We start from the raw sequence: 21,634 nt of genomic DNA on the forward strand, positions 1-21,634 counted from the left end.
CTAACAAAAAGAAGGCCTTCTGTTCAGAACAGATCAGTGTGTCTTCACAAGAAAGTGATTTCAACGACTTCAACTTAACAAAGTCAGCGTTATCATTAGCAATGCACCTTTCCTGAAGAGGAAATCCTTGTCTTTTTCAACTGCCAACTGCAAGAGTGTGTCAACAAAACAAATAAACAAACAACCCACACCCCAAGAGCTCTCTTTAGGTTATAGATATATAGATACGACATGTCTTCATAGATGACAGCTGCATCAATTTATACTTCAGGTCCCTCTCCTCTCCAGGAACCAGCTGGTGTTAGTGCCATAGATTTGAGTCTCACAAACCCACACCTGACAGGTCTTGCTTTACAACAGTTTTTAGCAGATGGAGACTTTGTGGTAGATCACAAAAGTGATTTTTAGATTCAATAGTAACTTCCTCTCCCAACAGAGGAAGTCAGTTACTGCCAGAGAAGTGCAGGCCAAAGCCAAAATCTCCAAAACGCAAAGAATGTTTAACAAAACATGAAGGGGTGCCTAGATAACACACATCCTGGTTTTTGTCTTTGTTATTCACTTCAAGGAGATGAGTCTGTCTAGAAACACTACAGCTCATTTTTAGAAAGACAAAGAACATGCTCCCTTCCATGAAGAATTTCTCCAATTGCCAATTCTTCCCCAGACTGTCGCTACACTGGGAAGTTGGTCTCCTCTTTCCAACTTCTATTGCTAAGCAGAGCCCAAAAACTACGAGCGAGCCTGAGCCCTTCTACAGGCAGCAGGGAATAAGTCAGCATAGCATTTTCCTGTGAAGAAAGTAAAGAACTGAACAACAGAAAAGGGAATACAAAAGCAAAAACATCAATAAGGGAAAAGAGAATAACCATTCCTTTTACTGATATATTCTTAATAATTAGCTGAGCACTTCTAAAGACAAAGAGCTTTGCTGCTTTTGGCACCAAAGTAAGGAAAAGTCTAAAGCACAGTCCTCCTGATGTGGGAAGATGTGTCCCCAAAAGAGACACAAGTTCGAATACAGAAACATCTCTACGTCTTGCTGGAAATTTGCACGCTAAGAATCACCAGCTCCTGCTTCAAGAGAACACACCAGCAGCTTCACTGGACGGTAGCAATTTCACCCCACACAAGAAGTCAGAACATGCACTATCCTTTCAGGATGCAGCACAGTAATTTCTAAGCCCTTTTTCTGCTTTGGTTAAGTCAAGATGGCACGTGCTCAGACACACAGCGAGGAGGCGCAAGGTAGCTAAGACAGCAAAATGGAAATTACTCCCCATTCACACAGAGCCAACTTTGACTCAAGTCAGTCCTCCTCTTCTCTTCCCACAAAATTAGGAATACCCTTCTGCAGGAAGGCCAGACTTTGCAGCCATCCATGCAGACAAGCAAAGAACTACCATGGGTCTGCTTTTGTGGTATTCAGGAAGTTGCAGAAGGCAGCTTAGGGATGCTTAATCACAGTATTTCATGACTGTTTCAGTACTGATCTACAGACATCAGCACACAATATACTAAAAGTCACGGTGCTTCTGATTTGGTATAATCCAACAGACCTCCAGATTTCTCTCCTGAGCATGTAAAGGTACAGCTCTCCGGGCATTGCTCGGTACCACAACCGCCAAATGACTCGACGAGCTTCTAAGCATCCAAACTGCTGCAAACACATTTATATGTACAGTAATGGATGAAATGTAGATGCATTCCACCTCTATACTTATGCACGCAAGCACTCACGAGTTAAAAGCCACTGTATGAGCTGGCCTACAGAGTGGGTAACAAAGGCAGTGATTCCCTTGCACACCTGAAAACCAGAAAAACACTCACCAAAATAAAATTAAGGCCACGCACTTCTCGTTTTATTTTTCTTTAAACTGTAACACGTACCAAGTAAGGCAGCCACATCACTCTTCCAGCATCATTCATACACACATATGCCCTGGAAGCTACTTGAAAGTACCTCATGTAATGGAAGTGTCTGGAAAGCGCAGCTTGAACTAGCTGAACTCAGTTACTGATCAGCTTACAGGTACAGAAAATATATGCCTGCAGCCTTTTAACAACAATGACTTACCACTGTTACGTTATTTCCATTTAGCAAAATCTGGTCCAGCTTTGTGATTCTTCGGCCCTCAAGTGGAATCTCACTGAGGCAGCGTTAGAGAAAGTGAGTACGAACACAGAAGCAGGGACAGCGAGCCCAGTTTTCATTACAGAACTGACCTAAGTCTCTCCATTAAGACAACAGTTGTTGCAACTACCAACTAAATTAGCCACACCGCAGCATAATCTTGATAGATTGACCAAAGAAAGCAAAGAAAGCTGCCCGGCAACTAGAAAGATCCATTGTACTTTTCTGCTCAGTACATAAAGGTATAGAGTCACCCTCTAAATCTTGGCAATTTCTTGAATACCACCAATACTCAAAAGAGGTTTCAAATAATAACACAGCATGACAAAGTAATAAATACTTATCCTTAAGTCTGCAAACTCTTTAAATCTTTGCCCAGGCCTCAAGCAAATGGTAATGCAAACAAACTGCTGCAAAGTTCAACACACAACCCGTGCAAAATTAAGCCTACAAATTAGGAAGCTGACTACAAGTAGAAATCATGCACCAGCTACGCTATGACATGGCTGTCCTGCATAGATCACCCTCTAGAGTTTAAGTCCAAGGTATAAACTATTCAGCTGGCAGGTATTCCTAAAATACAAAACCACTTTGCTTATAGATCTTACACAGTACTGTTCTTCAGGCCACCAAACATTAAACAGCAACAAGATGCAGAAATAACAATTAGAATTCTGCAATGCCTTCTAACACCACATCTGAAAATCCAGTTTCAAGGAAAATAAGGCCCAGAGTTTTAAAGGCAAAATGTTTGTTTTCATCTCATACTGAACAGTAACTTTATCCGTAAAATCAAAATATCAGAATAATACAACTGATCCCTACAAAAAGGTTCTAGTCAGTGCACTCAAACCTCTCAAAAGCAATGTGGGAATTAAGCCAAAGCATAAAGCCGACAGCCTTAAACATTCCCATCAAAGGAGACTGACAAAGCCATCAAATCCTAGAAGCATTCCAACAACTTATCCCTCTTCATCACAATAGGAATGCGTGAACCTGTGCATTTCCCCACGAGTTCTGTAAATAAACCGAAGGTACAAGAGACTCTTTTACAGAACGCACATTTTCCCAAACAAAAGCCCGAACGCTGCGATGGCAGAGCAGTAATTGCCACTGACACTGGTAAAAAACACAGAAACAAGGCGGGGGGGCTGGGGGAGACACACACCTGGTGTCAGGTTTATGGTACAGGATGTCCCACTGGGGCTCACGGATGGGTCAGCAGCAGAGGGTGTCACCAATTTCCAGAGCTGTGGTTGCCCTGACCAAGTATCAGACTCAGCCACAAGCACCGTAGTAGCGTAAAAGAGACAATCCCTGACCCAGAATAATCATGAACTGTGTTATCAGCATGAACTCAGATGAACACTCAGTTTTCGCCATGAACTACTTTATCCTTAAGGATCACAAAAATTGAGCAGACCAACTTCAGACAACAGGCCAAGGCTAGAAAGGGACACACTACAACAGAGTCAGAGAGATCCTGGCTGTAGTGATGGAATAAACAAGTCAGACAGAAGCATAATGCATCTGCCATTTACTTTCCAGAAATCCTCAACAACAGACAATTATTCCCCTAACCAAGGGCTTTTCTACACAATAACCTCTGCAGCCTGGGGCAATGCAGCCGTGCATTCGAGTACATGCACACCCAGTGTGTGCAGGCTTGCAGCTGAAACCTTCCCATACTTCTCTCTTCATTGCTGCTGAAACGTTTTGACTCCCCAACCCTACGCTCTGGTTCTGCAATAATCCCCCATACAGTCAAACTACAGTTTCAGGCACATCCCATCGCCTGCCCAGGATGGAATCCCCAAAGTGCGACTGTTCCCAATTCCATTTTTCCCGTAGGAAACAATGGGATAGAGAGGAATGTGTGCAGGCGCCTCAGCAATGCACACAGCTGAACCACCAAGAACAGCTGGTGTGATGTGGAAGATGGTGAGACAGAAGCGAGACCTCTGGGGTTGTCAGCTGCCAGTTCAACACCTGGTAATGACAGAAGTAGTAGAGGAAATTCTAACTGCTTTTAATATACCAAGAAATAACTGCTACTTGCCTGAGCTTTAGAGTGGAAAATCCCTTTATAACACAAAATTAAACTTCATGATGTCCTGGTGACCCCGTGTGACCCATCTTCAAACAAATCACCATGCTGAAACCTCTCAGCTGCTTCTCCTGTGAGACTGAACACCTGACAACTCTTTCACTGCCAGTGGTCCTGCTGCCTCTCCTGATCCATCACATTTTCATCACCACCTTCAAATGCCTGCTGCTCACCATGGTCAGTGAAGGATGAAGGAAAACAGGACCATGACAACAGTAACCAGAGCAGGGTATTAAATAACTGACGGCAGAGCTCTGAAACAGAAGGGTCAGACAGCAAGGCATTACTGTGCACAAGCTTTCACAGTGCAGACGCAGTATAGACAGGGTAAGAATCTGCTCCCCAGCTCTGGAAAACCCAATCCCCTCAGCAGCAGCACTACTGACACCTGCAAGCTTCCTTCCTTAAGTTCTAAGGACAGAGGAGCATCACCTGGATCCAGATGCAGCCCACCTCTGACTACTGCCATTCTGAGGTGTTGCATTTTTCATATCGATCAGCAAGAACTTAGAAAGCAAGATTTCAGTTAACTGTCCTAAAACCTAAATCCCCAACAGGACTTGCCTCAAAAGGTCGATCAGAGACGAGCCGGCTCCATCTGCTGCATGGCCTCCCCTGACCACCACACACAAAGCTCAAGACCTCCCCAGCCTGTCCCAGCCAGCGCCCCAGAAAGGTGTTGTCAGACCTTTCCGCTCCCCTGACAGCCCCCCGCCAGCTCCCCGGCACAGGGCACACGCCGGCTGCAGGCTGCCAGCCAGCCTTAGGGACAGGGAGTCACTCCAGGAAAACTCACGTTTTCCCCAAACACCAGGTTCTGCTCCGAGCCCGAGCTACCGCCGCGAGCCCACAGCACCCTGCCTCTCCGCAGCACCCGAGGGGTGCAAACCCCGACCCGGAGCAGACACCAGTCCTGTCCCACCTGCTTCGCACGGCATCCCTGCAGCCACAGGCACCTCCTGAAAGGGGGGAACCTGCGAGAGCAGTTTTTAAATGTGTTTCCACGAAGACCAGGCAATTACAGAAAACAGATTTGACAGGGAGAAAACCAGGGAAAAGGAGGAGGAGGAAACTGGTCTGCCTGGCTACATGAAATCGGGATGAGAACAAGCAGAGATGCAGGGCACAGCAGAACTGAACAGGAGCTTGAAAGCGACGGGAAGGAAAAACAGGCAAGATGAACTACACAGGTGTTCTGGACAGGAGCCTGGTTTTGTTTAAATCTTGATTAATTCTTCCTTATCAGTTATTCTGATGATTAATTCTATTTTCACATGGGCATTTTGTCAACATTTAAGAAGATGCACAGGAGACCCCAGGAGGAGCCCCAACACTCACCTAGGAACGAGGTGACGATCTGCAGACCGACAGCACATCAGGCGGGACAAGCTTGCAAAGAAGAACGATGGCAACCAGTTACATCACGTTTACAGCAATCCACAGCTACATGCAGTGAAAAGCGACTATTTTATGCAGAGCTGGTGCAGAGCAGAGAGCTGGAGATGAAGGAGCGGCTGACAGGGGAGGCTGAAGCAGTGCCACCCACGGCAGGAGCTCTGCCGGCTGTTTGCAGTCTCAGAGCAAGTGTTGCTGCCGGATTTCACAACCAGAAGCACTTCCAGGATCCCAGCACACAGAAACTTGTCCTTTAATTACTTTTCAATTACTTCTTGTACCTTCATTGTGTGAGACTTCTGCTCTGCCTGCAGATGTCAAGAGATTCTTTTCTGAAAGCAGAGCAGGGTCGTTCCAACTTGAAACAAACAGGATTTGTCTTTTGGAAAAGGTGCAAATTAGAAGCTCAGCACAGAAACTGAACTTTGTCCAGAAAGCCAGAGGAGCAGCGGGGCTCTGCAAAGGGGCTGGGCTCCAGCACACCCCCATGCTCACCCCCCCACATCGCTCCCAGCACCCCCGACCTGGGAAAAACTGTCCCACAGCCAGAAGGCAAGAGCCCACCTGGGCCAGCTCTCGCCCTCGGGCTTAATGCAGGTTTCTGATCAGCACCTCTTGGCTCTGGTGACTGGCACCCTCTGAAGCACCACTCTGAGGTGTTCATCAGATTGAACCCACACAACCCAAATCACCACAGAGAGCAGAAAATATTAAATGTGTCACTTCTTTCACACTTGAAGTAAAAATAAAGAGCTAAAATTCACTTTCCCTGGGGTAACCTGATAGATAAACCCCGCAGACACAACAGACCCTTACAGACAGCAAAGACCCACCAAGTTCAAGGTAAAAGAACAAGCACAGTCACACATCAGAACATCTGAACAGCCCGAACTGTGACAACAAAACTTTTTTTAAAAAAAATCAGAACCATGAAAAAGTTTGGGTTTTTAGACCAAAGCTTTCCCCTTCCCTGGCGATCCCACCACCCCCTCCAGGGAAATCGGCCCCAGCCCCTGCACTCACCCACTGCTAGGCCGGAGCCACCACCACTGGTGCTGGTGCTGGTGCTGGTGGCTGGTGCTGGTGCTGCTGGTGCTGGTGCTGCTGGTGCTGGTGCCACCTTTGCAGGAGAAAAATTCATTCAGCCATCCAGAACAAAGCGAGTGTTTTAAAAGGAGGAATTCCCACTTGCTGGGTGAACCAAACTCTCTTCCTGGAACATCCCTCAGTGCAGACCACAGAGAGCTGGAGGACCTCCTGCCTAGGCCGCCTCACTGCAGACCATAGGCCCTCACAGACTGTCAGCAGGAAGTAGGCCCTGTGGGGGCCAGGGGACCCCCGGGGGGGCTCCAGCACGTTGTCCCCCCCCCAGAACCTGCCCACACTCCTGCCTGTGCCGTGAGTGGGGGATTTGGGAGCTGGGGGGATTCTTGGGGGGGTGTTATTGGGGTTCTGTGGGAGTTGTGGGAGTTATTGGTGTCTTGAGGGGGTTATTTGGGTCCTAGAGGGAGTGTAATGGAGTCGGGGGGTGGGGGGTGTCCTGGAGGGGTTTGGGAGGGTTATTGGGGTCCTCGGGGGGGGTCTTGAGGGAGATATTGGTGTCTGAGGTGGGGGGATTGGGGACATCCTGGAGGGGGTTCTGGGGGAGGTACTGGGGTCCTGGGGGTGTTTTGAGGGAGGTATTGGTGGAGGGTCTTGGTGCTTGGGGGGTGTTATTGGGGTCATGGGGGAGTTCAGGGGGTTATTAGTGTCTGGGGGTGGGAAGGGGGGGGGGAGCGTCTAATGATCGTCTCCTGGGGGTGGTTTCTGGGGGAGATATTGGGGTCCTGGGGGACAGTAATGGGGTGCAAGAAGGGTCCAGTGGGGGCTGCTGGGGTACTGGGAGGGATCTTGTGGGGGATAAACACCCCCATAACATTTCAAAACACCTCTTATATCCCCCATATCCCCCCAAACCACCCCATATCCCACCAAATCACCCCCAAACCCCCCATATCTCCCCAAATCACCCCAAAACACCCCATATGCCCTAAATCAACCCCAAAACCTCCCCATAACCCCCCAAACCCCCATATCTCACCAAATCCACCCAGATCACCTCAAAAGTTTCCCATAGCACCCCAAAACCACACATATCCTTCCAAAATAACCCTTATATCCCCCATATCCCCCAAACACCCCCATATCCCCCAGGTCTCCCCCATATATCCCATCCAAACCCCCCATATACCACCAAATCACCCCCAAACCCCCCATATGCCCCCAAATCACCCCCATATACCCCCAACCCCACCATATACCCCCATATCACCACAACCCCTCCATATATCCCCAAATCACCCCTAAAATTCCCCATACACCCCCATATCCCCCATATCCCCCCAAACCCGCATAAACCCCAAATCACCCCCATATCCCCTCAACCACCCCCATAACACCCCCAAACTTACTATACCCGCTAAACCTCCTCTATATCCCCAAATCAACCCACAACCCACCCATATCCCCTAAATCACCCCCCAAACCTACCCATATGCCCCCAAACCCCCCCATATCTCACCAGATCCCCCCTAAATGCCCCATATCTCCTCAAATACACCCAAATCACCTCAAAACCTTCCCATATCACCCCAAACCGTCCCATATCCTTCCAAAATACCACTTCTATCCCCCATATACCCCCAAACACCCCCATATCACCCCCAAATCACCACTCAATATCCCCCAAACCTCCCCATATGCCACCAAATCCCCTCCAAAACCACCCATATCCCCCCAAATCACCCGCCATATCCCGCCAATCCCTCCCATATCCCCCATATCCCCCCAAACTCCCCATATATCCCAAATCAACCCCAAAACCTCCCCATATGACCCCAAACCCACCCATATCCCCCAAATCACCCCAAAAACTACCCATATCTCCCCAAATCACACCACAATATCCCCCCAACATCCCATATCCCCCCAAATCACCCCAAAACCCCCCATATCCCCCCAAACCCCCCCAAAACTTCCCCATATCCCCCATTTTACCCCCAAACATCCTGTATATCCCCAGATCACGCCAATACCTCCCCACATCCCCTAAATCACCACCAAAACTTCTCCATGTGCCCCCAAACCCCCCATATCCACCCAACCCCCCCAAATCTCCCCTATATCCCCACAAATCATCTCAAAACCTGCCATTACACCCCAAAACCCCCATATCCTTCTAAAGTCCCCCTTATATCCCCCATATCACCCCAAACCCCCAAATATCCCAGCAAATCACCCCCAAAAAACCCCATATCCCCCCAAACCACCCCCACATCCCCCAAAAACCCCATAACTCCCCAATTAAACCTAAAACACCCCCATATTCCCCCATATCCCCCATATGACCCCAAAACCACCTGTATCTCAACAAATCACCCCAAAATTCCCCATATCCCCTAAATCACCCCCAAAACCTCCCCGTATACCCCAAACCCCCCCAAATCCCTCCTAAATCCCCCATATCTCCCCATATCCCCACAAATCACCTCAAAACCTGCCCATATCCCCCCAAACCCCCATATATACCCCAAATCCCCCCCCCATCCCCTCAAACCACCATACCCCCCAAATCACTCCCCAAACCCTCATATCCCCTCAAAACACCATATCCCCCCAAACCACCCCAAAAACCCCCATATACCCTAAATCACCCCCAAAACCTCCCCATATGCCCCCAAGCCCCCCATATCATCCCAAATCAGCCCATGTACCCCAAATCACCCCAAAACTTCCCCAAACACCCCCGTGGCCAACCTCCACTCCAGTGACCCCCACACACACCAGGGTACCCCCCGGACATCTGGGTTCCCTCAGAGTGGGGCTGGGGACTCCCCAGGTGCCTGGTTCCTCCCAAGACACCCCTCTCTGTCACTCTGTGTGTGTGTGTGTGTGTCCCAGGCACCATTATATTATTATTATAATTATTATAATATTATTGTATTATTATATTGGATGAGAAAAGGGGCTTCTGTGTTCATGGAGGTGCTGGGAATGCCGCAGCACGTCCTGGAAACATGAAGGAACGAAGGTCATTGGAACTAGGCGTCAGCATGGAGTCAGCAGGAGAAACCCTGCTGGCCCCACCTAATAACCTTCTGTGGTGAAATGACTGGCTGGGGAGACGAGAGGAGTGCGGTGGCCACTGTCCACCCAGACGTGAGGAAGGCTTTCCGCAGCGTCTGCCAGAATAGCCCCGTGGAGACGCTGAAGCAGCGTGGGCTGGCTGAGGAGAGGGGGAGGTGGGTAGAAAGTGGCTGACCAGCCAAGGCCAGAGGGTGGTGAGCAGCGGCACCAAGTGCAGCTGGAGCCCGGGAGCCAGCGGGGAAGCCCAAGGCAAGAGGCATTGCCAGCAGGTGGAGGGAGGAGGGGTCCTTCCCTCTGCTCCGTCCTGCGCTGGGCTCCCCAGGGCAAGAGAGGCGGGGCCATGCTAGAGAGGCGGGGCCATGCTGGAGAGAACGCCCAGCCTGTGGCCCCTCCCACTGTCCGTTGGGCTTGGGCTGTCAATCAGTTGGAGCCAACAGCCCCCAGCGCCGGCAGCACGGAGCTGTGCTGGCACAGAGCGGCACTGGGAGGAGGCAGGGTCTGGCCGAGCAGCGCTGACCAGGCTCCGGCAACCCGCTTCCCATCCTCGCTGTCACCGGCTGGGCCGCATCCTTGGTGCACAGCGAGGGTCCTCCTGTCCCGGGCAGGATGGGCCAGGCCAACGGCTGCTGTGGCTCCAGGTGGGCTCCCCCCGTGGCTTGGGGACAGGGGGGCATGGCCAGGCCCCGCAGCAGCGGCCTTTCTGATGCCTGCCGTGCTCTGCTCCGCAGGGACGCTCTCGCCGATGCAGAGCCGGTGCTGAGCGCAGACGTGCAGCTGACCCGGGGCTGCAAGAGGAGCGAGAGGCGCCTTCTCCTCCTCCAGGAGGAACTGGTGGTCACCAAGCTGCGGTAAGACCCTCCGACCCAGCTGCCCTTGCCCCATCCCTGGCCCCGGCTCAAGGGCTGGGACACCCTGGCCCCCGGCCCCAGGACCTGTGTGCTGGATGCACCAATGCCCATCCCAAGGGCAGGAGGGGAGCAGGGCTCTGCCCGGGGGGGCACCCCAAGGAGGCCACCTCCAGCTCACTGCCTGCCTCTGCTCTCTGCAGAGGTGGCACCACCCTGCGCCCACAGCTCCGCCTGGCCCTGGACCAGCTGTGGGTGCTGAGTGACGGGAAGGAGGCGGCGTGGGAGGAAGAGGTGGAGGGTGTCAGCAGCCGCGAGGAGAGGAGCTCCCTCATCTTCCTCTGGCCCAGGGGCTCCTGCACTGCCACTTTCGGGTGAGTCGTGGTGCCACGTCCCACGGCCGGGCAGGAGAGGTTCCTGTGAAGGGCCTCTGCCCTCCGTGCAGAGCCTGGGCAGGGAGCGGGCAGCATGCCGGCAGGGAGGGATGGGGGGCATTTCTGCGTCCTGCATCCCCTGGTCACCTTTTGATCCCCAGAAGGGAAGGACCAAAGCAGGTGCTGTGGCAGGACAGAGGGAGCCAGGGCTTGGGCAGCAGCTCTGTCCCGCCCCATGGCGCTTCATCCTGCCCCTGTGTCCTTCCCCAGGGGGCAGGGCTGTGCAGGCATCCGCCTCTGCCCACGGGCTGGGGGGCAGCGGGGCCTGACGCTGTTTCTCCTCTTGCTGCAGCTCCCAGGCGCTGAAGGAGCTGTGGGTGCATACATTGCTGGGGTAAGCTGGGGGGTGCTGCAGGCACAGCCAGATGGGGGAACACAGCTCCCCAGCTGGGGAGAGGTGCCCCCGCGGCTGTGGGCAGCTCTCGGGGAGAGCTGCCTGATGAGAGAGAAGAGGCGGCTTGGGGCTCACCCAGCTCTGTCCCTTCCCGGTGCACAGGATACCCGACGCAGCCAAGAAGCCCCGAGTGACCCTTGTCCCGTCACTCAAGCTCCTGGAGAAGCTGAGCCGCCGCCATGCCGTGAGTGTCTGTCTGGCCTGGGCGCTGTCCCCAGCACTGCTCCTCCAGCCGAGCAGCACAGGCATCACTGCTCACCTTCTGCCGCTGCTTCTCTCTTGCCAGTGGAGGCCGTTCAGCACCAGGAGCCTGGAGAGGCTGGTGGAGCACCAGTCAGAGGTGAGAACGGCTGCCTTTCCCCTCTGGCTGTGCTGGGGTGCAGGGATGGGCGTGCAGTGGGGTGAGCTTGCGAGGGAGGGAGGGAGGGAGGGTCCCCTGGTGCAATTCAGGGAGTGGGGAGGGTTGAGGAGCCACCAGGAATGCTGGCATATCCTTGCTGGTGGCACTGGGAGAAAACCTGCCACACGGGTCAGAGAGCCCAGGAGGGCAGAGGGTCCCCACTCCGCGGTGCTCAGGCTGCTGGTGCCGGGTTCTTGCAGGCTGATCTCAAGCAAGGGCCTCCAACGGTCCCGTCGAGCAGTGAAGGGAGACTTTGCCGTTCACCAGGTGAGTTTGGGAAAGAAAGGACCCTCCTGCAAGCAGCTGGGCTGTGCTCACTTGTCCCTTGAGTGTCCCCATCCAGGTTGGGCAGCCCAAGGGAGGACATCAGCCAGAGAAGGAAGGACAGCGCTGGGCAGCGGCCGATGGACGTGGCTCTGCAGGGACACGCAGCCTCTGGTGCTGCCCACAGCCTGGAGGAGGACAGGGCTAGGACTGGGCCAGGCTGTCCCAGGCTCTCAGGAACCCCCGAGCCGGAGCTGTTGAGCTGGAGCCGTGGTTCCAGCTGCCGGCTCCCTGCCTGTCCTGCCACACCGCTCAGCACCATGCTGCAGGCAGGGCAGGGCAGGCTCCGGGAGCGCTGGCCTGGCGGCATCCACTGATGGGCTCTTGCTCTCTTTTCCTTTGCAGCAGGAGGGCACCAGCAGCAGCAGCAGCAGCAGCAGGAGGTGGAGGGGGCTGCCCTGGCCCTTCGCTCTGCGGCGGAGCCCGGCCTCTGTCCTGGCGCCAGGGCAGGCGGGCTCCGGCTGCAGCAGGGCGCTCTTTGGGCAGCCCCTGGCAGCCCTCTGCGAGGATGGCACACTGCCCCGGCCCATCCAGGTCAGCCAGCCTGTCCAGGGGGTCCCCAGCCCTCCCTCCGCAGGCTCCGGAGGGGCAGCAGGTGTCCCCAGGAGCTCCGGGGATGGGGCACTGGGCTCTTCACCCCCAGCACGGAGCCAGCTCTGGGGCAGTGCTCTGGCCACCGCCGCTGGAAGGCGGCTCCTCGGCCACGCAACTGTCCTCCTGCCTCTCCTGCAGGAGCTGCTGGCTGTGCTGAAGCAGGAAGGACCAGCGACCGAGGGGATATTCCGCAGAGCCGCCGGTGGGACAGAGCTTCGGGAGCTGCGGGAGGCCTTGGACTGCGGCGCAGACGTCGACCTGGGAAGCCAGCCCGCGCTGCTGCTGGCCGCCATCCTGAAGGTGAGCGCTTCTGCCCTGCGGCTGGAGGAGCTCCTGGCTGGCCCTGAGTGTTCAAATGCTCACTTGGAGCCCTGGGCCTTGCAGGACTTCCTCCGGAGCATCCCCTGCAAGCTCCTTGTGACTGACCTCTACGAGGACTGGATGGCGGCGATGCAGAAGGCCAGCAGGGAGGAGAAGATCAGGGAGCTGAGAGCGTAAGTGTGGGCAGCAGCCTGCCTGTTGAGCAGGAGCACTGACCGCTGGCCCAGAGCACCTGGAAAGCTGCGCTGGCTCCCACCAGCCTCGGGCGAGTCTGGGGAACGCTGTGGGCAACATCTGCTTTATTAGCGCCGTGTTCCTGTTCCCCCAGGGTGGCCGAGAAGTTGCCTGCAGCCAACCTCCTCCTCCTGAAGCGGCTGCTGTCCCTCCTCCAGCACATCGGCCACCACGCAGCCACCAGCAGGATGGGCTGCAGCAACCTGGCTGTCTGCGTTGGGCCAAACCTGCTGAGCCCAGCCCACGCAGACCTGCTCCCACTGGAGGCCATGCTGGAGGTGACCCACAAGGTACACGTCCCCACCTGCCGGGGCAGCCTTCCCAGCCCACCAGCGCTTGGCTGCGCAGAGGGCTCTGCAGGCCTCCTCCCACCAGCAAATGCTGTCGGGGTGGCTGCCTGGAGGAGCAGCCCCACAGCCACAGCCTCTGGGCAGGAGCAGGGGGCAGGGGTGGGAAAGGCTGCTTGGTCCCTTGTCAGGCAGGGGGATTGAGACCCACGGTTTGATGTGTGCAGGTGAACGTGCTGGTGGAGTTTCTGGTGGAGAACTGCAGGGATCTCTTTGAGGAGGAAGCGGGCAGCCTTTCCAGCCCAGCAGACAAGGAGCTGCCAGTCCCCCTGGAGAGATTCAGAGGTGAGAGGGGGGACTGAGGGTTGGCACCGGCTGGGGCTTGGGACACCAGAAACCTCCGTGTTGCTTCTGACAGGGCTGGGCATCGAGTGTTGTCCTCTCAGCCCCGCTTGTCCTGTGGCCTCTCTTGCCACTGCTCTCCAAACATGAACGTCTTCCTCTGCAGGATGAGCTGAAGCCTGCAGACAGGGCATTGGAGGGCTGACCACAGAAGTGTAGGGCTTTGGGTGGGGGTTGCTTTAGCTCTGTTTGCTTCCAAGAAGTCACCATGTTGCACATGCTTTTGCTTTCTAGACCTGAGTTTGGAAGAGAAAAGTGTCCCTGCAGGCAAAGTGGACACCGAGCACCGAGCAGAAGCTTTGCCGCATGCACCCCCCTCTCTGCTCGGTGTCCTCACGGAAGATGGGGGAGATACGGCGGTGGAGTCTGAAGTGGGAGAGGTACGTCAGCTCCCCAAACACGGTGACAGCGTGTCTGGGGTAGGAGGGGAGTCGCTGCTGTGCCTCTGCCTGGCAGTAGAGCTGGTGTGGGTTTGGGTTATTCCTCCACCCCTTGGGATGATACATAGCAAGGGAAATTGGCAAGGTTGTGTCTCAAATGCACTCGGCAGGTGCTTAATCAAACCAAAGGCCCACAAAATGCCTACAAAGAGGCAGAGGGGAGCAGCTGTCAACTTCAGGGGGGTTTTGCTCAGGCCCTACTTCATCAGAGCTTCCTCAGGTCTATTTGGGGGTCAGCAGGGGGACTGTGTGAACTGTGGCTGATGCAAACCAGCCCAAGGCATCTCCTCTGGAGATCTCGGGTACCAATTTAGCAAAGAGTCGCTTACCACTCCAGGTCACCCCTTGCCACATGCCAACTGTGACATTTCTGGTTTAGGCACCGCCAGCTTTGCCTCTAGCCACCCCCGAGAGCATGGCAGACTCCCTGGGGCGCCCAGAACAACTGGCCAGGTTTCCAGAGGAAAGAAGGTAAAATGAGCTCGCTTTGGTTAAAATCAGAACTGACTCCAGTGGGTCGTGGCTTTCCCTGTCTAATCCCACTGTGGGATGGAAAGATTTGCAGGCTCTGCCCACGACGAGGAGAAGAAGAGGAGCCGGAAGAGAAGAGAAGCCTGGGGAGAAGAGAGCGAAAGCTGCGTGGAAAAGAAGAGGAGGAAGAGAGAAGGTGCTTCTGGCGACGGACCAGCGAAAAGACGCGGGAAGGCGCAGCAGGTCGGGCAGCCCAGGTGCGTGCCGGGCTCTCTGCCCAACTTTCACACCTCTCCACACTCCTCTGCGTCAGCCCAACGCGCTGGCGAGGGACAGCGAGGGACGGTGCTGCGCGGGGTCTGGAAATAACTCCCTGGCAGGGCCCAGGGGCTCCCGGCCGAGCCCTGCGGCGTGGCACAGGGGCACTGTGCGTCTCTGCGCGTGCTCGGGGCTCGAAGGGCATTGCCCGGGGGACGAGGCGCCAGAGCCACCCCGTAGCCAGCGCCAGCAACAGCTCTCTGCTCTGGGCCGTCAGCAATTCCTCACACACGGTGTTCCCCGGAGAGGGCAGCACAACCCTGCCTCTTCCTGCCGCCAGGGACTCACCAGAGCTTTCTGACTCTCTCCTTGCAGGTGCCGATTCATTGTCACCGCCTGATCCGCTGACTTTGGGGCCCCCAGCATTGCTGTTTGCAATAAAAAGTTGTTTTCTCTCTTGTGACGGAGTCTGCCACAAGACATTCTGGAGTGGGGGCTGTTGTTCTGTGATGGATCCTGGGGGAGGAGTTCGGGCTGGTCCCTTGTCCCAGCACCCTTCCCAGTGGGCATCAGGGCTGAGTCGAGGTGCTGTAGGAGGGAAACCCAAGCCCAGAGTCACACGGGAGGGTGGAGGTTGGACGGAGCCTGTCCAGGTCATCTGGTCCAAGCTGGGCTCAAGCAGGCTCAGCTCGAGCAGGCTGCCCAGCAGCCCGTCCTGGGGAGTTTGGGGGTTCTCCCAGGAACAGCACCGTGAGCTCAGGGTGAGGGCAAGACGTAGGCAGGGCACAGTGGCCAGGAAGGGCTGAAGGTCCTCATGGGGCCACCGTCCCCGGCAGCTCGCTGTCCCCCGGGGCCCTCATCCCTGCACACGGATTGTCGGGCAGTTTCCTCAGAGCCCCCGAACTCATGGTAATGGTACAAACCAAACGTCCCCTCTGGGCGGTAGAAACCCTCCCCTCAAACGCTGCACCCACTCCTGGGTTGGAGTCCTGCAGCTGCGCCTGGGGGGTTTCCTCCAACACAATTTTCCTCTGCACAGGTAAATACTAAACGCTCCCAAAGTAAGGAGCCGGTCGGGGGTTTCTGGTGGGTGAAGGGGGCAGCCGTAGCGCTGGGTCTCCCCGCCAGCCCCAGGGGGTACAAATACCTTTTAGATGGCCCGCAGGCACGGTACTGAGCAAGACCTCAGCTTGCCCTTGATTTTTTAAATCAATAAACAAGTAAATAAATAAATAAATAATGCTGTAAATAGCCTAAAACAAAGCTTCAGATGGAGAAGACAGCCGTGCTGGGGCACGCCGGGGCAGCCTGGTTTGCTGACAAGGCAGCTGGAGGCTCACAGCCCCCCCAGCCCCACTCCCCGATCCCCTGAAGGCTCACAGCCCCCCCCAAATATTTCTGTAGGACCTACACCCCCCCCCCCCATTGACACTGACTCCACCCCACACCTTCACTGCAAGGTTCTTTATTCCCTTAGGACACCCCCGCCCCCCCCTGACAGAAAACCCCCCAAAATACACCAAAAATAAAAGGGGGGGGTGGGACTTCCACAAGCCACGCCCCCCCACACTCCTCCCCCCTGCCCAGCAGGTTTAAGGCACTTGTGGGGTGGGGGGAGAGCAACCCACCGGGCTTGGGGGGGGACGGGGAAGTGAGGGGCTGGCGGGGGTGACCGGCAGAGATGGGGGGGTCGCTGGGGGGGGGGTGGTCACTTTGGGGGCCAGGGCGGGAGCGGTACACCACCACGCACAGACGCTGCCCAAAGTGTGTCAGGGCGGCTGCGGGAGAAGAGGAGGAGGAAAGGGGGGGGGCTGTGACCCCAAAGTGCACTACAGCTGCCCCCAAACCGTGCCCCCACAGTGCTCCCCACAGACCTTAGCACCCCCAAATCACCCCAGACAACCCCCATATCACCACAACCCCCCCATATCCCCTCAAATCACCCCAAAATTTCCCTATAGCCCCCCATATCCCCATATTACCCCAAAACCTCCCATATCCCACCATATCACCCCAAAACATCCCATAACCCCCCAAATCACCCCAAAACACCCCCATATCTCCTCAAACCCCCCATATCACCCCCAAACCAACTATACCCCCAAACCTCCTCTATATCCCCCAAATCATCCCTAAACCCCCCATATCCCCTAAATCACTCCCAAAACCTCCCCATATCCCCCCAAACACCCCATATGCCCCCAAACCCTCCCAAACCCTTACATATCTCCCCAAATCCCCACAAATCACCTCAAAACCTCCCCATATCACCCCCAAAACCCCATATCCTTCCAAAATACCCCTTATATCCTCCATATCCCCCAAACACCCATATCCCACCAAATTACCCCAAACCCGTCATATTCCCCCAAATCTCCCCAAAACTTCCTCATATATGCCCATATCCCCCCAAATCCCCCAACCCCCCATATCTCCCCAAATCCCCACAAATCACCTCAAAACCTCCCCATATCACCCCCAAACCCCCATATCCTTCAAAAATACCCTTATACCCCCCATATCCCCCCAAAACCCCCCTGATCCCCCCAAATCACCCCCACATTTCCCCCCCAAACACCCCCATATTCCAGCAAATCACATTAAACCCCCCCATAGACCCTCAAATCACACCCCCATATCCCACAAAACCCCCCCATATCAGAGAGACCACAGAGAGCTGGAGCAATACCCAGATAACATGGAATAAGCCTTATTTATCCTGTACAAACCTTTAGAGCGAATAATAACAGGAGAACTTTGGAAAAAATCTCCAGTTTTTCGTAGCGTTCCATCTTTCTTTTTAGCTGACTTCTTACTTGAAGTAGATTCTTGCTTTCTTAAGGGGTATACGTTTCTAAACAACTTTGTAGAAGACATCTGTACAGAAATACAAGATCATTGTTTAAGTTGAAAAACTGACTTATCTTCAAGTTTAATTCCATTTTATTTGACTTCAATGTTATTTTCAAGCTGACATTTTGAGCTTTGCTACTGATACCTCTGTTCATTATACTAATGATACTGCCACAGCAAGCAATGTAGACAACCTTATTTTATACCCAAAAGAAAAAGAATTATCAGAGTTTCACAGAATACATTTAAGGGCATGAGTAAGATAGGAAACAAATAGTTTCTTTTACAAAAAAGTAGATTCAAAGTTTTAGAGTATTTCATTAGACCAGCTGTTCTAGTTATAAAACAGAAGGAAACTGATGGTGAAAATAAGTCTTCTGTCCACCCTTTGAGCCTGCCCAGGTTACTACTAAGGCCTAAAATCATATTTTTATATTTGTCATGCATACAGATGACACAAACCTTAGTTTTACCTCAAAAGGAATTGCCTATAACATGACATATGCTAAGAGTATGTTCAGACTAGTCTTCGTAACTACTCAGCATGCAACATCCTTCCCTGTGAATCCCTGTACGCTGCAGCTAGTACACGTTCTTGGCAAATACAGACTGACTCTCTTTGGTTAGCTTAGAAAGTTTAGCAGGAAGACAACGTAAGTGTTTAAGAATCCTATCAAAATACATAGATAAGGATAAGATACTGCTGCATAAGAATGTTTGCTCCTTTCACGAGTCCACCTATACAGAAAAGGTGGACTCGTGAAAGGAGAAACTAACTTCAAAATTGAACATAACCAAACTATTGTCTTGTTGCTTGTAGAAGGTGAATTAGTCATAGCAGGTTTTGCATTTTTCTTGTTCTCACTTTTCACAAAATCCTAAGAAAATAAATATGACAAATTTTAACTAGGATTCTTCTGGAAAGAACAATTATCTGTATTAGAGAAGCAGCCACTGTTTAAATGCTATGACTAACAGTAGGGAGGCATTGACTAATACTGGATAGAGGTAACTATTCAAATGTGAATGAAACGCTAAACAAACTTGTGGAAGGGAACTAGAAATGCCTGTAGTCAAACCATTCTGACATTTACTATTTTCTTCTCTCCATTATTTCCTATACTTTTGTCTTTAAGAGATTTGACAAGCCAACACACAAATTGAAATTAATAAATCTAAGTGTAAATTCAGATTTATGGTGACAAGTATGAAAGCCAGGTTGGTAGCACAGTGCCTGCTTAAGCTGTCTTGTAATGACATCTTCTATCTCGTGAAGTGGTGCCAAGAGAGTTCAGATAACCCACAGCCATACCAGCTGGTAACAGCATCAGAAAATGGAAAGAGGGTTTTGTTCTTTAATTAGAAGGGAGTCTCTGCAAAAGATTTGGTTTTGTTTGTTTCTAAAAAACCAAGGGGGTTTTGTTTTATTTTTTTAAAAAATTTGACACGAGCAGTATGTGGTTATGTTAGCACTACAGGTTTCCCCTCAGTCCTTAGTTTTAGTTTTAACAGTGCTTTTCAGTTTTAGGAAATTTAAAAACCAAATTGTGTCTTCAGTAGACTTGTAACAGTTAAAGTTACTGAATCACTTTATAATCTATCTCTGTTTGGCATATGTAACATGAAGATAAATATTTAAGAGTAACATTCAGGTGAATAAAACAGCAATAAGATACTTTTAAAATTAGTTCCACGTTATTGAAAAATTACTTAGCTAAATGTTATGTATAAACGGTTTATAAACGGATCAGTAAAATGGTCTTCTCAAAACATGGGTGACTACGTTAGATGAAATATATCCATCTGTAGATAAGTGCAGTACTTTTTCAGTGCCTTCAGAAGGATGATTATTTTTACACTTACTTTTCCAGCAGCCTAAGAGAATACTACTCTCAAAGAAAATTGGTTCAAGACATAGGAAGTTTAAATCAACTCTGGACATTATTCCAGAATGAAGTGTTCAATTCCAGATGAATTAACTTACACAGCTTTTAACAGTTACTTTTGCAATCCAAATTTAACAAAGTGAGTTTATCAAAGTACTGTTGAACACTAATCACTGAAGTGGCCATTTCCCTTAACTATTTTACTAAGAGATTAAAAAAACATCACTTGAGAACGCTTGAAGGAGAATGCTAGAAAAGCATCAGACACTTCACTCCCCAGCTGAGACAAACTCACTCAAAGCGTCACTTACCACTTATGCAAATGATCCACAGGTCACCTCCCTTATACCCCCCTGTCAGCTGCAGAAGTCCTTACAAGTGCAGAGATTCATAAGCCCCACAAGTAAGATTACAGGTATGTAAGTACCACCACAATGAGGTGTCAGGGTTTCAGAGCCTCTGTAAGTGTTGTAGAGATAGCTGTGTTTGTGCTAGTGCTGATAAAAGGCAGAGGAAAGAAATGTGCAGTTCGAGTAGGAGCGGAGAAGATTTTTACCAGCCTGAACTGCTGTGAAGCCTTAGTCTCGCATGTAGACACCACAGCACTCTAGGAAGGCTGGTGCATATAACCTAGCACAGCTGAAGGAATTAAAGAGGAATTAAGTTCTACAGAAACCAGGGAGGTTCAGGTGCTCATGCAATTAGTTCTGTATATTCCCTCTAAGTACAAAAAGATCAAAGAAAACACAGACTGGACAAAAAGTCAAAGGAAGTGGTCTTGAAACTCTGAAATGCATTGATTAAGCCCAGGGGCTTAACTTGTAACTGCCTATTAGAAGAGATTATAATTGATACCAATGGTTGCTTAAACCAAAAGAAGCAGTTCTATTGAACTGGTCTGTAATCCTGCAGATCACAGCTAGAGACAGAAGCAAACAGTAAGAGCAAGGAGAGAGAAATTAAAAGGTAAAGAGGAAGTACCGATCAGGGACAAGTGTCCAGAGTCTGGATAAATTGAAATCTATGACTTTATTCAACATAGGCCAGAGATCCACCACTTGGCAGGGGGTGGGGCATGGGGGGGAAGAGGTTTAAATATTCTCTCTATGTATCCTTAGGATCTCAGTGAGAATCAAAAGGATAGGATTTTAACAAATGATCGGAGTAATAAATTGAAAAACTGCACAACGTATTTTGTCAGTTGGTCTAAGTCATACCTCATCCATCTCTTCACTCTTCCTTTTCTTTCTTGGCTTGAGCATTTTAACTGTAAGTGGTAAGGTGCTGCCCTGGTGCTTCACCTCCATCTTACTGGGTTGCAGAGCTGTGAACTGGATTTCCACCTCTGGTTTTGGGAACTGACTAGTATTTCCATTTTCTGTGGACACTTCTGAAGAGTGAAGGACAATTTCTGAATGGTCCTGCAAATACATGGAAATTTTAAGAACACAAGTTTTGAAATAACTGAGTTAAAAAACCCATAATACATATCTTTCCCCAATGGATTGCAAAGTAAGCATTCCATTTTCCAGCTGTTCACTTTCAGAACACTTCTAATTGAAGGAATCTACTTCAAGCATAGCAGAGTTTAACCCTTAATTTCTAAATCTTTATTACATTTTAAAAAGTTAATGTTTCTATCCACAACCACAGAACTTGAACTCAGCCTGATACTTTGTTTCCAAGTCATTTTGCTCAAGGGCAGAGACAGTCACAGTTTTCACAAGTAG

The 21,634-nt window shown here is 51.7% G+C and overlaps 1 pseudogene; it reads right to left on the reverse strand.

Annotated features, from left to right (window-relative positions):
* Window positions 1-260: 260 nt before the first annotated feature.
* On the reverse strand, window positions 261-3,138 carry LOC141938237 (U6 snRNA-associated Sm-like protein LSm5; annotated as a pseudogene).
* Window positions 3,139-21,634: the final 18,496 nt, after the last annotated feature.

This window comes from Strix uralensis, chromosome Z, assembly GCF_047716275.1.
Source record: "Strix uralensis isolate ZFMK-TIS-50842 chromosome Z, bStrUra1, whole genome shotgun sequence".
Lineage (NCBI taxonomy): Eukaryota > Metazoa > Chordata > Aves > Strigiformes > Strigidae > Strix > Strix uralensis.